The sequence below is a fragment of the Sprattus sprattus genome (assembly GCF_963457725.1).
Source record: "Sprattus sprattus genome assembly, chromosome: 1".
Taxonomy (NCBI): Eukaryota; Metazoa; Chordata; class Actinopteri; order Clupeiformes; family Clupeidae; genus Sprattus; species Sprattus sprattus.
Window position 1 is genome coordinate 38,663,828 of NC_137920.1, and position 14,321 is coordinate 38,678,148.

Genomic DNA, 14,321 nt, shown 5'->3' on the forward strand with positions numbered 1-14,321 from the left:
TGTGAATAAAATCTTAAGATCGTATTCGATCCCCTTTTTCTGACTTTTCTTTTCGGTCAGAGAAATGCGCATAGGAGCTGCTGCACGGAGCTGTCCACTGAAACTGGTGCTGTACTCTGCGCGTACCCGCCTTTATAGGGCTCAGCGAGAGTAGCGCGCTGCATCATTCTAGGGGGGGAAGTATGTTCTCGCTGTTTAATCGTGCACGTCCTCCTTCTTAAGGTAGTGCACGATAAATCCGTAGATAGCGGAAGTGCGCCGTATCAACAAATCGTTTATGTAATAGCGTGCCATTGCTGCCTGAGGAGAGCAATGCAGTCCGGGTTGTTAATAGCCTACCCTGATTTAATGTTGAAAAATATTAATTATATTACTAATCTAGACATAAACTCCTCAAATATATACACAACACAACTGACACATTAAGCTCAATCTTACTTCTAGATGCCATATATGCATAGGCCTAAATATTATTTCGACCAGGTTGTGCTTAAACATTACAAAAAAAATCTCCATTGATTTCATTATTTTGTTCAGATAATATTCCTTCATTCTAGCGGTGTGCCGTAGAAAATGAAAGATGTCAACTGTAAAGCCAATAAAGCGTATCTACCTTAAATCTAACCACACCCATGATCATGGCTCAAGCAGCATGCGTGGTCAGTGCAAGTTAAACCCCGGCTCTTTCTGTTAGGCCGTTGGGCTCCTACTTTCCACCTCTGACCTCTGCACTTAAATCCACAATTTTAACTCGTTTATTATGTTTTACGTATTTTCATTTGAGCTAAGTGACAATCACAACATTAACCTTTAATCCGTCTTCAAAGGGACACTATCTATCATCAATCTATAGGTGGTGAATATTCTTAGAAGGACTATCGTTGGTTCGATCCATTGTGACACTGGACATTGTAACTGTTTCAGATTATTATTAACATTCAGGGGCTTTCCTCGCTTTTTTATGGGGGCTGGGGCTGCAGTCAGTTGAGAGAGGAGGGGTTGGGTGCTTGTCTATCTCTGAAAAAAAAAAACATGAAACATGAAAAGTTCGTCGATTAATAGCTTTCTACGGTGTATTCATAGCGTGAATTCGCCTCACTGCAAGTTGAGTGGCAAGTTTAATTTCTGGGAAAATAATTAGCACTTTTAATAAGCTGATTTGTGGACCACTACAAACCATGTCAATGCAAACCACACTTTGGGCAAACACAGATCTGTAGACCCAGTTTTAATAACGGCAGAACGAGCACACAGAGCGCTGTGGGTTGACTTTCTTCTCACTACCCCATTTGGTGTCCCCACATGAACAACTCCAAGCCGCGTGCAAATCCCCAAAGATTCTCAGCCTCTGGCGCGAGAGAAAAGATTCCTCGCGCGCTCGCTCTCATGCAGGTTGACATTCAGTAATGTTGAATCATCCGAGGGTGCTGTGAAATAGAACGCGATCATCATTCCAAAAAATCTGTCGACCGACCGGCGCAGAAGAGATATGGGACTTCTTACTGGTATCATTAATTTAACAGGTTGTTGCGTAACCACTCTTTTGAGTGTTCAATATTTATAAGATATACAGTGTGTAACCTAGTGGTAGTTAGGTCTTGGCTCTGCTATGCGACTACGCCACTTGGTGCCTTTCTCACCAAGATATGTTGTTGTGTAATTGTACCTTCTGAGAGAGACAAGCGGGCTCACGCCCAGGTATGTTCTAGTGACGACAGAGACGTGGTATTTCAAAGAGAAAAATAATATTTATTAATACATGGCTAACTGACATTAAAATGAGGCAAGAGAGGGAGTAATGACTGCCTCCATGGTAGGGGGCATAGGGAGCAGCTGCTGCAGGGGGGGGTTACCTGTCCTGGGGAAAGGAGTGAGACCGACACGCCACCCGTGCTCTTGGTTCGTTTACCTACTCACACTCACACACACACACACACACAACACACATAGGGACAAGCACTGCAAACAAGGATCACAGAAAATGGTGAGGTACAAGTTACCACTCAGAAAAGGACATGCAGTGCGCGAAAAAGAAGGACTCGGATCCAGTGACCTGCCCCGCAGACAGCTACCACCCTCTGGAGAGGAAAGGGAAGGAGGGGTTGGAGTTAAACCTAACTGGCTAAAACCAGGCAGAGTTCTAGCTATGGAAAAGCCTACTCAAACTAGGGGAACAATGCTAGGGCAGCCACTACAGCACAAATCACTCTAGCACCGCAGGGAGGAGAGGGGACAATAATAAAAGTAATAAAAATCAGCACGCTAAACCTAGCTCACACCTAGGTTTAGTCAACCAAACCAAGATAAAAGCAAACAAGATAAAACGATGTCAAAAGCTGAAAGCACACAAATTTTACTACAGGCAAAGCAGCAGTGGCAAATCTTCCTTTATGTGCATGCGTCACTGACGGAACACCCACTGAACATAAAGCTCCAGGCGTTTCCCAACCAACACTTCAACCAGTCTTCCGTCCGTTACATCGGGTGTGCTTGCTCGGTGTCTAACCCAGACCTTCGGTAGCGTACAGGCATACCCGGAAGCGTTTGGGTGAACGGTAAACACCTGTTGCCAAATAGTCACTTTATGCATGAAAGATCATTTAGCTGAATTGCTAACAAGCTGTATTCATAGTTGAAATAAAACAGGGGCACATACCTTATGCAACAATAGCACACAGAGCAAGAATGTGGAAACCCAGACACCTGTATTTCCCTACCTGGTGAGATGGTTATATAGGCGCAGCACTTTAGCTAAGTAATGAACAGCCACGGAGTGCTACTCGGGGGCGTGGCAGAGCCGGACCGGAGCTACGGTGGCTGCTTTAGAACAGGACCGCAGTTCTGCCGGTTACATTCTACCCCCCCATTTGTTATCGGCGTCCCGCAGATAAAACAAAAAAAACACCCTATATAATAAATACAATCCTAAAATGAGCTCTTAAAACCAGGGTCGGAAACCTGCTGTAGTCCTATTAATAGAGCCAGGCACCTGGGAGTTCATAGTCCCATCCACGGTGGTCCTAGTCACCGACACTGGGAGGTGATTGGGGTTTCCATGCCTTCCTGCAGTGCCCCGGGATGTCCTCCGTGGAGGTAGTATACGTACACGACCACCAGGGCCCGGATCTGTGGGGACAGGTAGAGCAAGGCTAGGAAAAGGCAGTTCAATCTGCTCATAGGGATTTACAGACCCAGAGGCTGCTGCAGGAGAAAGAGCCGGGTTGGGTGGTGCATGTTGCATTGAAGCATCAGGAGGACTAACAATGCCCAACTGTCCCGCCTCATCCTCTTCAGTACTTTCGGGCTCCGCTACTGGGGGTTCTGGAGGTGCAGCAGGGGGGGGTGGCCAGTGACTCCATGGGACCGGCTGCAGCATGGTCTGCTGTACTTGACGGGGAACCCGCTGGTCATGCTGTTCTGGGGGTTCTGGAGGTGCAGCAGGGAGGTCTGGCCAGTGACTCCGTAGGGCTGGCTTCAGCATGGTCCGCTGTACTTGACTCTGTAACCTCTGGTCATGCCGCTCATTCCTTCGTGGCGCCACAGTCTGCTGCACAGGAACCGCTCGATCACCATCACACTCTCTGGCATAATGCCCAGGCCTCTGGCATCGCCTGCAAACAACAGAGGGAGAACGTCCAGGCCTAGCCTGGCCTACTGGTACCTGCAACATAGCCAAGCTGCTAATGAGCTGGTGAATCTGTTCTTGCTGTGCAAGCAACATTGTTCTTAATTCGGTCATCTCCAACTTTAATGGGTTTTCCTGGGGTAGGTAGCTGTTCTGCTGGACTGTAGAGGACTGCATGGTACAGAGGGATGGGACAGAACAACTTCCACCTCTAGCGAAACCACTGGGCCTACCTTCACGCTCCCACTGGACGGCTTCAGCTCGTACTTCCAACATAGAAAGCCCTGGGGTCTGGCGGACCAACCGCTTCAGCTCCCTGCGGAGATCGAGGTCAAGGAGATGCTCTACAAATGTATCCCGCAAAAGGACATCAGGGTTAGGCACTGCAACAGGGGAACTCTGGGTCACTTTATTCATGAGAGAATAAAGGGCATGCGAATATGCTAGAAAGGACTCTCCATGAAGTTGTCTTCTAGAGAAAAAGCTCTCTTGTAAGGCAATGTAAGATTTTGGACAACCATAGAGTTCTTTCAGTATAGATAAGACCTTTTCTGGATCCTCCCTCTCGGCCTTAGTCCTATACTTGATCTCATCCTTAGCCTCCCCATCCAAGTGGTCAAAAATAAAATAGGCTTGATCAAGTGCGTCCAAGTGTCTTGCCCTTATGCTAGCATACACTTCTTCCACCCATTCCACAATACCCATCCCCGCTCTGCCCCTGAACATTGGGCACTTTTTTTCGCTAGGGAGGTACAACACTCGTCCCTGCTGTAAGTGTTCTTTCTTTGCCTGAAGTTGCCGCACCTGCTCCCTCAGTTCCCGTAGCTCGTTATCCATGACTACAAACGAAGAACAGTGCAGTTAGTCAGGCAAAAAAACTAAAACACAAATAAACAAAACAGGGTATCTGCCGTCAGCCAGTCGGGGCGCTGTTGTTGTCCAGTGTAGATGTCCCACGACGTGCCAACTGCTGCTTTGCCTAAAAGTTCTATTACACAGCTTTTAACAAAAACACAAAGAAAAACAAAACAAACCAGAAATACACGTCTCTGTGTACCAGATCCTGCCGAACTACGCCAATTGTAACCTAGTGGTAGTTAGGTCTTGGCTCTGCTATGCGACTACGCCACTTGGTGCCTTTCTCACCAAGATATGTTGTTGTGTAATTGTACCTTCTGAGAGAGACAAGCGGGCTCACGCCCAGGTATGTTCTAGTGACGACAGAGACGTGGTATTTCAAAGAGAAAAATAATATTTATTAATACATGGCTAACTGACATTAAAATGAGGCAAGAGAGGGAGTAATGACTGCCTCCATGGTAGGGGGCATAGGGAGCAGCTGCTGCAGGGGGGGGTTACCTGTCCTGGGGAAAGGAGTGAGACCGACACGCCACCCGTGCTCTTGGTTCGTTTACCTACTCACACTCACACACACACACACACAACACACATAGGGACAAGCACTGCAAACAAGGATCACAGAAAATGGTGAGGTACAAGTTACCACTCAGAAAAGGACATGCAGTGCGCGAAAAAGAAGGACTCGGATCCAGTGACCTGCCCCGCAGACAGCTACCACCCTCTGGAGAGGAAAGGGAAGGAGGGGTTGGAGTTAAACCTAACTGGCTAAAACCAGGCAGAGTTCTAGCTATGGAAAAGCCTACTCAAACTAGGGGAACAATGCTAGGGCAGCCACTACAGCACAAATCACTCTAGCACCGCAGGGAGGAGAGGGGACAATAATAAAAGTAATAAAAATCAGCACGCTAAACCTAGCTCACACCTAGGTTTAGTCAACCAAACCAAGATAAAAGCAAACAAGATAAAACGATGTCAAAAGCTGAAAGCACACAAATTTTACTACAGGCAAAGCAGCAGTGGCAAATCTTCCTTTATGTGCATGCGTCACTGACGGAACACCCACTGAACATAAAGCTCCAGGCGTTTCCCAACCAACACTTCAACCAGTCTTCCGTCCGTTACATCGGGTGTGCTTGCTCGGTGTCTAACCCAGACCTTCGGTAGCGTACAGGCATACCCGGAAGCGTTTGGGTGAACGGTAAACACCTGTTGCCAAATAGTCACTTTATGCATGAAAGATCATTTAGCTGAATTGCTAACAAGCTGTATTCATAGTTGAAATAAAACAGGGGCACATACCTTATGCAACAATAGCACACAGAGCAAGAATGTGGAAACCCAGACACCTGTATTTCCCTACCTGGTGAGATGGTTATATAGGCGCAGCACTTTAGCTAAGTAATGAACAGCCACGGAGTGCTACTCGGGGGCGTGGCAGAGCCGGACCGGAGCTACGGTGGCTGCTTTAGAACAGGACCGCAGTTCTGCCGGTTACAAGTGTATGAAACGCGCAAATCTTCGTCACCGGAATGTTGCTGTTAGGAAATAACTAGTTGAATTTCTAAGTATGAAGAAAAAAAAACTCTCTCTCCCTCGGGGATTGTATATTACTTACCCACTCGACACACTGCGCACATACAGTAATTGTTGTTAGACACTGATTGTCTTACTTCACTCACACATTTTTTTTTACGTGCATAGAATCATTGGTCTTGGCAGAACTGACCATTCACTAAGGAAAAGTAAGTGATATAGACTAGTTGGTCGTGGTTAATTTGTTTCATTATTGATTCGAACATTCTAATCAGCAAGGTGTCAAGCTCCAGGCAACGAACGGCCAGGGTAATAAATGGTTAATGGCTATGCGTAATTGCTGCTGGGAAAATGAGCCTGAGAAATAAACCAATCTCAGCAATTAAAGCGAAAGGGATGTACTCGTGGTACACCGTGACTACACCTTTTCGCCTGGGTCAACATCTTTATATATCATTCACCTCTACCCCCTATTAACATTTTCAGCGATATAGTATTCAAATGACACCCCTTTATGCATTATACCTGCATGTAAATAACTCCAGTGGCCGGAAACCCCTGGGGCTCTACAAAGGGTTAAGTACGTCCAGCGGCCTGGTCTCTTATTAATTCAACTCTCCGCATTAACAACTAAACGCTGCCATATGCTGGATACTTTCATCACATATTTTCAGCTTTTTGCTGTTCAATATTGGCCGTTTATTGTTGCCTGGCCAGGTTTTTGCAGTTTGGCAGTGCTAGGTTTAATAAAATAAGTCTTTGCTATCTGCCGATTTGGAGCAATTTCTCCAGTAACCTGATTAGTACTTTCAGCTTGCTTGTTTTGCTGGAGCTTTGCAGGCTTGCAAGGACAATTGTTCAGATTTGCTGCTCGGGCTGCCAAGCGCTTCCCCTGGAGAGCTGTGAGAAAGAATACGTTTTGTGATGAAAGGCTCGTTTAATACAGAGTGATGAGAGAACTTCATGAAGGTGTGGGCCAGCCTTAAAAAATATCTTATTGCCTATTTTCCCTTTTCCCCCTTAATTTCATCTTTAGTTTTTCCTGTTTTTTTTGTGTGGCTTTTCTTTGTATCGATAGGACAGTGGAGGGTGGGTGGGAAGCGTGGGGTGGGGGTGGAGGTGGAGGTGGAGGTGGGTGGTCTCTTCTGGAGATGACCTCAGGCCACACTTTACCCGTGAGGTATGGGACAACGCTGCGGTATGGCTCCCCCTTTGGCTGTCCTTACTGGGGACAAGATCAGCTGTCACTCACCCAGCTTAACCTAACACCACTCACTACACAAGCACTTCTAACTTTTGAGCACAACTACACACACAACTAGCCGCCGTAGTCACACACACCTACACACACAACTAGCTTACAGCCACACACAGCGACAAACACAACACACAACTACAGCCAGGAGCACATCTACAAGCACAGCTGGAGTGCCCAACGCTCATTCCACCTGAGTCAGCCGCCCAGTCCGCAGTGGGAGCAGGACGGTTGAGGATGTGTGTGTGTGTGTGTGTGTGTGTGTGTGTGTGTGTGTGGGTGTGTGTGTGTGTGTGTGTGTGTGTGTGTGTGTGGGTGTGTGTGTGTGTGTGTGTGTGTGTGTGTGTGTGTGTGTGTGTGTGTGTGTGTGTGTGTGTGTCTGTGTCTGTGTCTGTGTGTCTGTGTGTGTCTGAGTGTGTGTCTGTGTGTGTGTGTGTGTGTGTGTGTCAGAGCATTTCTGGGGAACTGGGGAGCCAATCTATCTGTAATAATCAGTCTCCCCGCAATGGCCCTGAATAATGCATCCCCTTATACCAGAACACACTCTGTTAATGGCAGAGATAGATCAGTATCATTTCGCTCTTTGGCACTCCCTCGTCCTCCGTCCCCCTGTAGTATTTGCAGCGGTGTGGAGGCCATTAAATTAGTCTCACAAACAAGCAAGCCAGCAATCTTCAGTTATTGCTGGCTGTGCTGGGGAGGGACTGCTCACTGCTGTGGGAATCTGTTGCAAAAACAAATGGCTGCCTATTATATGGTTCTGAGCTCTCGCTCACCCACTGATGTTTGTCAACGTTGGCGTTCCCATCATGCCCAAGATTCCCAGTCCATCTTAAAGCACAGGGGAGTGGGAATGCCCAAGATTCCCAGTCCATCTTAAAGCACAGGGGAGTGGGAATGCCCAAGATTCCCAGTCCATCTTAAAGCACAGGTTAGTGGGAATGCTCAAGATTCCCAGTCCATCTTAAAGCACAGGGTAGGGGGAATGCCGAGATGTTGAGGTATTGAGGGGTCGTCTGAGAGGAGGAAATTAGTTGGTTGTGAAACTCAGATCCACAATCTTTTTTTTTACAATCCTCCCCTAACAGCAGAACTGGCACGCTATGATGGGATGCCCACACGTGCGGCCCGCGGGCACATTTAAATATGGCCACGGAAGGCACAGTCGGGCACGGCAATCTGTTCTTGTGAGTTACTTCTTCTCCACCCCAGTCAACATAGGAGAACGCTGCGTTCTGTAGGTGTGAATTGAATTATATCCAATTTCCTCCTAAGATTCTAGGATTATTAGGAACAGTTTGTCAAAGCACCTGCCCTGCGACAGCATTTTAGAGCAGAGGTATCACTTACACACACCCTCAGAACACTGCCTGCTCAACAAGGTCGTGTGACCCTATAGGACAGAAAAAAAATGCCCTACCTGCCTGAATTTGGAATGGAAGCGGTGACCATGACAAAACCGCTCCAAAGGACGACACAAAATGCAGCTGTTGTTATGTAGGTGTGTATTGCGCAGTGCAGAGGGAAAAAAGGCTTATTGTGTTAACAGATGTCTCACTTTTTAAAGTTGATGACATGCTCTTTTATCTTGTTTACCTCAGTCGAGTGCAATCTCTTCAATTATGGCGCTGTAGAGTGCGTAGGATGTTCGTCTTTGTCCCTGGGTTTGTCATCTCTTTTATGTTATAGGCTCTAAAAGGATCAACACGAACAGTATGCAGAGATCTGCTATTGTGTTATTGCCAGACAGGTTGCTTTTTCAATTACTGCTCTTAAATTCTCAGATCAAAGGCTTCTGTGCCAAGGTTGGTGAGTTTTCAAAGAAAATCCTCGCTTGTGTAAGGACTGTGTGTGTGTCTGAGTGTGGAGGTGTCATAAATGTTTAAAAGCAATCTTCTTTTTCTATCCTTTTCTCTCTTCACACTCGCTTGGAATTCAGATTTTGACTACCAGCACTTTGTGTAATTTTTTTTGTTAAGGAGGTTGAGGGTAACATTCCAATTAAGCCCTCGGAGAGCACTCTCAATGCAAGGTCATCCCAACACTGCGTTTCAGAGCAACATTGATATCGCCCTTTTATAATGTAAAACAGTCGCCTCTGGGGGCGATAACCAGAATGTCGGCGATGTGAGCAGACTTCACAAAAATGAGCGAATCGTACCCCTTGAGAGGCCTGGTTCTGTGAGCCTGGGGGCAAGCATAATGCTGGGACACATAAATGTTTCAAAAACGCTCACAAATTGTAAAATACAACAAAAGTAAGCACCGACCAGCAGCCTAGTGGTCTCACAACTCCTTATCAGAACTTGTGAGGAAAGTGAGGTCCAACATTCATCATGTAGTTGGCATTAGTCAACCAGTACATCACCCCCCTACACTTGTTGCGGCTGCAGTCCGTGAGCCATTGGGGGATAATTCACAGTACTTTATGTGCTGCTACTCATTCTTGTTCATAAGTGACAAAAGTCTCTGCTGGGGCTGTTTATGACACAGAGCTGCACCGATCACGGGAATGTGATGGATGTGATGATCGACTATAAACAGTCCGACTCCAGCCTGGAGTCGTTTTTTCGGTGCAAGAGCCCTATTTCCGACGGTTGAGACAGTAATAACCGGTTTCTCAGCCTCTTCCACGGCTTAGGTTAATGAAATGAGGAGAGAATATTGGCCGTCCTCTCTGTCTGTGTTGTCGAATTACATAACTGTAGAGGAGACTCTAAATGAATCCAATAAAAGGGAGGATGTTGGCTCCTCAAGTACCATTTCCACCACCTGAACCCTCCTTCTCTCCCCCACCCCACCCCAATCACTGGTGGGTCCAGGTTTGCGTTTGATTTTGGAGGTCACCATGACATGCTGTTTCTCTTGGAAGCCCCATGCACTTCAACAGTGCCCATTTTACCTGCCACAGAAAATCCTTCCTGTGGCTGTTAATTATTCCAGACACAGAAAGTCATTAGTCAAGTTTTCCCCCCCGCTTCTACTTTGATTTTGGCTTGCGTGAGCAGTGGCTCTACATCATTCCAGCATGTTTTCACAAAGATTATCAGTTAATCATTTTCCCTCTCTCATGTAGGAGTCGGTGTAAATTAATGTAATACATCATCGGATGTTGTTTGCCTTTGCATGGTTGTGGCAATATGGCCGCTATTTTGACAGGATTATCACAGTGATTGTCAGTGGTGCTCATAACAAAGTTTTCTGATATCAAAGGGAGAATTTGAAGCTAGCTGGCTTAGCTCTGGAGTGATGTATGCCTTCAGTGAAAGCAGACAGGCCCTTGTCTTAGGAAAGGATTCAGGCGGCGTCTGTAATGACAGATCTGTATGAATAAAAAAAGAGTGAATTTAAACCTGCGAGCTGTTAAACATATTAAGTTAGTCAGATCGGCTTTCAGAAGAAGATTGCTCATTAACAACTGAATATGGTGCATGTCATATACAGTTAATATATATCTGCTTGGGCTGTCTGTAAGATCTTCTCATTCACAAAGAGGTAAGGATCATAAGGATGTGATAGACCACAACTAAAGAAAAGTTCATTGTAGAATGAATAGGATGTGTACATAAGTAAGGACTCATTCAAGTTCATACTTTCTCACTCTTTTCAGAATGCAATTACATCTTTTGGCTGTGTAGTATTACTGAGATGAAAATGCAAACCAAACTTACCAATCACAATACAGTAGAAATTTTGTAAAATGCGAGGTGGAGTTTAAATAAAAACCTAAATGAATAAATATGTTTATCTCCTGAAACTCAGACATGGGGCCCTAATTTCATAGAGCAACAAACACGGCGGGCGGGCTACTCATGTCAACAGCTGTTCAGTGAGAATAGGTGGGGATACCTATTTTTGCTAATTTTATTGACACACAGCCGGGTGCAATCAAGAATGGATGAGCTGAGTAATTAGTGGATGTGGCAATTCTTTATCAGCCAATGACAATGATTCAACCACACCTTAATAAAGTTCACACGGAAGTCAGTAATTGTTTGAGGTGTGTGTGAGATCTGCCCGACATTAAATAATTGAGATGTTTTAGGTAAAACAGTGTTGCTTTGAAGGAATTTGTTTTTACAGGGAACTCCCACGTCTGTGCACGGATACACTCCAGCATGAGAATCTTCAAATCTGGCTCATGTTATGAAATTAGCTAAATCATTTTGCCAAGTTATTAAATTAGCTTTAGGTCATGCGCTGCGGTCCTCTGCATGTTCCCAGCCATGTTGCCCATCAATTAAATTAGGCCCCATGGCATTGCAAGCATGATATTGCGCTATAGAGAACCTGTTTCAGAGGAGTGTTAAATACTTGTTTGGGCTTAAAGCTGGTCACAGCTCACCAGGCTGGGTCGTTTGCATACTAACTAAAGCACAAGTTGATCACTTTTACTGAGTGAATATCTTCTCGTTCATAAGAGACTCGTTCATTTGGGATATTTTGACAAAGCCACTGTAATCACCAACATGTATGTCTCCAACGTCCAGATCATCTCTATTTCCATTTAGACAGTTTTATTAATCCACAGGAAGTCATTTGTAGTACCTTTTTAGCATGATATATAGCCCGGCTATCCAGCTGGAACACTGAGATCGCAAAGAACTGAATCTTCCCGCTAATCAATTCGACGTCCATTTTGGTCCTGTTTTAGTGGTGAGGTGTGGATGGTAATGTTGACCTGAGCGTAACCTTGCCTCTTTAAATCGGCACTTCCTGTGGTACTCCGGAAGAGCAGCTGCTCGCCTCTAATGACCAGATTCTCATGTTCATAGTGATCATTATTCGGTGGGCATTACATTCTATATCTATGAGGAGGTGAACATGAAGATGACTTATTTATGATGGATGATGTTGGCGGTGTAATAGTCTCAGTACAGCCCAGTGAGCCTGAGGAGAGGGGTTGTGGTTTTGTGTGTGGGTAAGAGTGTTACTCCTATATGTGTTTGGTGTGTGTGTGTGTGTGTGTGTGTGGGGGGGGGGTGTGTGTGTGTGTGTGTGTGTGAAAACACAGCTAAATATAGCCCTTTGCCAGTGAAAGGGTTGTGGATTCAGGAGTCAGTGAAGCAACACAATCCCCCCTCTTTTAACGAGAGGATCCTTTCCCCTTTCAAGTGCACCCACAGCTCTGATCCATGATGGGTCAAGGTCAACCTTTCTATCTCTGCAGGTCACTGGCTCTTCTGTCTGCCTGCCTTCCTTTCATTAGACCTTGTTGTCTTCATCAAGTCACGCTCCATCGAGGTTAAACAATACTGTCTCAGGTCTGAAGACAAGGCGAAGGGGGTTGAGGTTCTTGCATCGTTTCCTTGTCTGAGATCGTGTTTCACCGTGTGCCTCGGACCAGTCGATGCCGGCCAGCCCAACTCACATTAACGCTTCTAGCTGTGAAGAAATCTTAGAGCGTCAGTGCGAGTTTGATGAACGATAGCCTCATGGACATTCATCCAGCAAAGTGTTTATTGATTCCAATTGTCTTGCTAAAGATGCCTGCACAATTACATGAACAAAGGAATATGTGCCTGGCAGTTAACTGTATCTTGTTTAGTTAGCCGTGTTCAAGAATCACAGATGCGTTGTCATCTGGTGCTAACAGTTGACATCAGACTACACATATAGCTAGCACAGTTTAAACTGGCAATTGGCTTAATGCAATGACTGGTATGCATGTTAAAAATGGTAATGGTCATCCTCTCATTGAAAAGTCATTATAAAGCACTTTCTGCAAGAGGTTTGTCAAGCAAATGACTAGTAATTAAATTTTTATATCGGAGATTGCACAGTGCAATGAGACTAATGCTTGGAAATATTTTTTTCTTTTAAACAAGTCACAATCCATGGTTGTTTGCCTTTTGCAGTAGCATCGGAATATCTTAGAAGCATCCCACACTGTGTTCATAATCTTATCAGGAGAACTTAAATAAAACATAGACCAGCGGTATGTAATAAAATATTGGGTGGCACTAAGCTTTAAGAGATGATGTGGACAACATCTAAAGAAAACACTGAGCAGGAGTCGGGGGCTTCAGACAAGTTGGACAAAAGAGTAGGAACTACAAAGAGTGACTCTAGCATTCTGAGTTTTGTTGGGAACAAATGCATGAATGAAATGCACTTCCTGTATCAGTCATTGATACCTTATTGATTCCAGTTCCCCCTTTCCAGTGTGTCATTCATGTGTAGAGCTCTCATTGGTCCTGTGCACTCTTATTGCTTCCTGTCTTCTCTCTCAGTTGGAATATGTGAAGTGCTTTCCCGGAAAAGTTACTTGGTGTATCTAACTCTCAATGGTTTCCAGCCACCTTCTTTTTCCATTAGACCAAGGTTTATACTCTTGTAGGTTTTTGGAGACATAACACAACTGAATAGAGAAGGTGTGGGGGTCATACGTATACAGTCCTAAATGTGTGGATGATCAGGAATTAAAAACAGGGGATCACTCGCTGTAAGACCACAAACAAGGGGAAACACACTAGCCAACCGCTAGTTATTCCCTTGTTTCTAGAATCAAAACAGTAATCTGTTTCTGTTTAAGTCAAACGGCAGTGGTAGTAGCTACACCATCAAAGCAGCAATTTACTCTCTCCACTCTGTGCAAAGAAAAAGGCGCCACACATCCAACCTATTTTTCCTGACAAAATAGCGACCATTTTATAGCTTTCCCCCTCTCTCAGCTCAGGATGCAGAAGCTGTGCCCCCACTCTTTTTCTTCCACTGCCTGTGTAGCCTCCACAGGGACTCTGCACACATCGCCTCTAAATCATCATATCAATAGCCTCCCTCGGAGCGACTTCTGAGAGGAATAAAAGATGATGTGTGCTGTTTGCGTGTCAGAGGCATCCGCTCCGAGAGTGGAGAGGTGGCTGCTCTCCAGTAGTCTGTTGGGGGGGGGGGGGTGTCCAGTATGGCCTGTGCCCTACCCTCTCAGTCCCTCTCTCTCTCTCTCTTTCTCTCTCTCTCTCTCTCTCTCTCTCGCTCTCTCTCTCTCTCTCTCACTTCCTGTCTCTCCCACTTCCTGTCTCTCCATCTCAATCTATCACCGCTTCT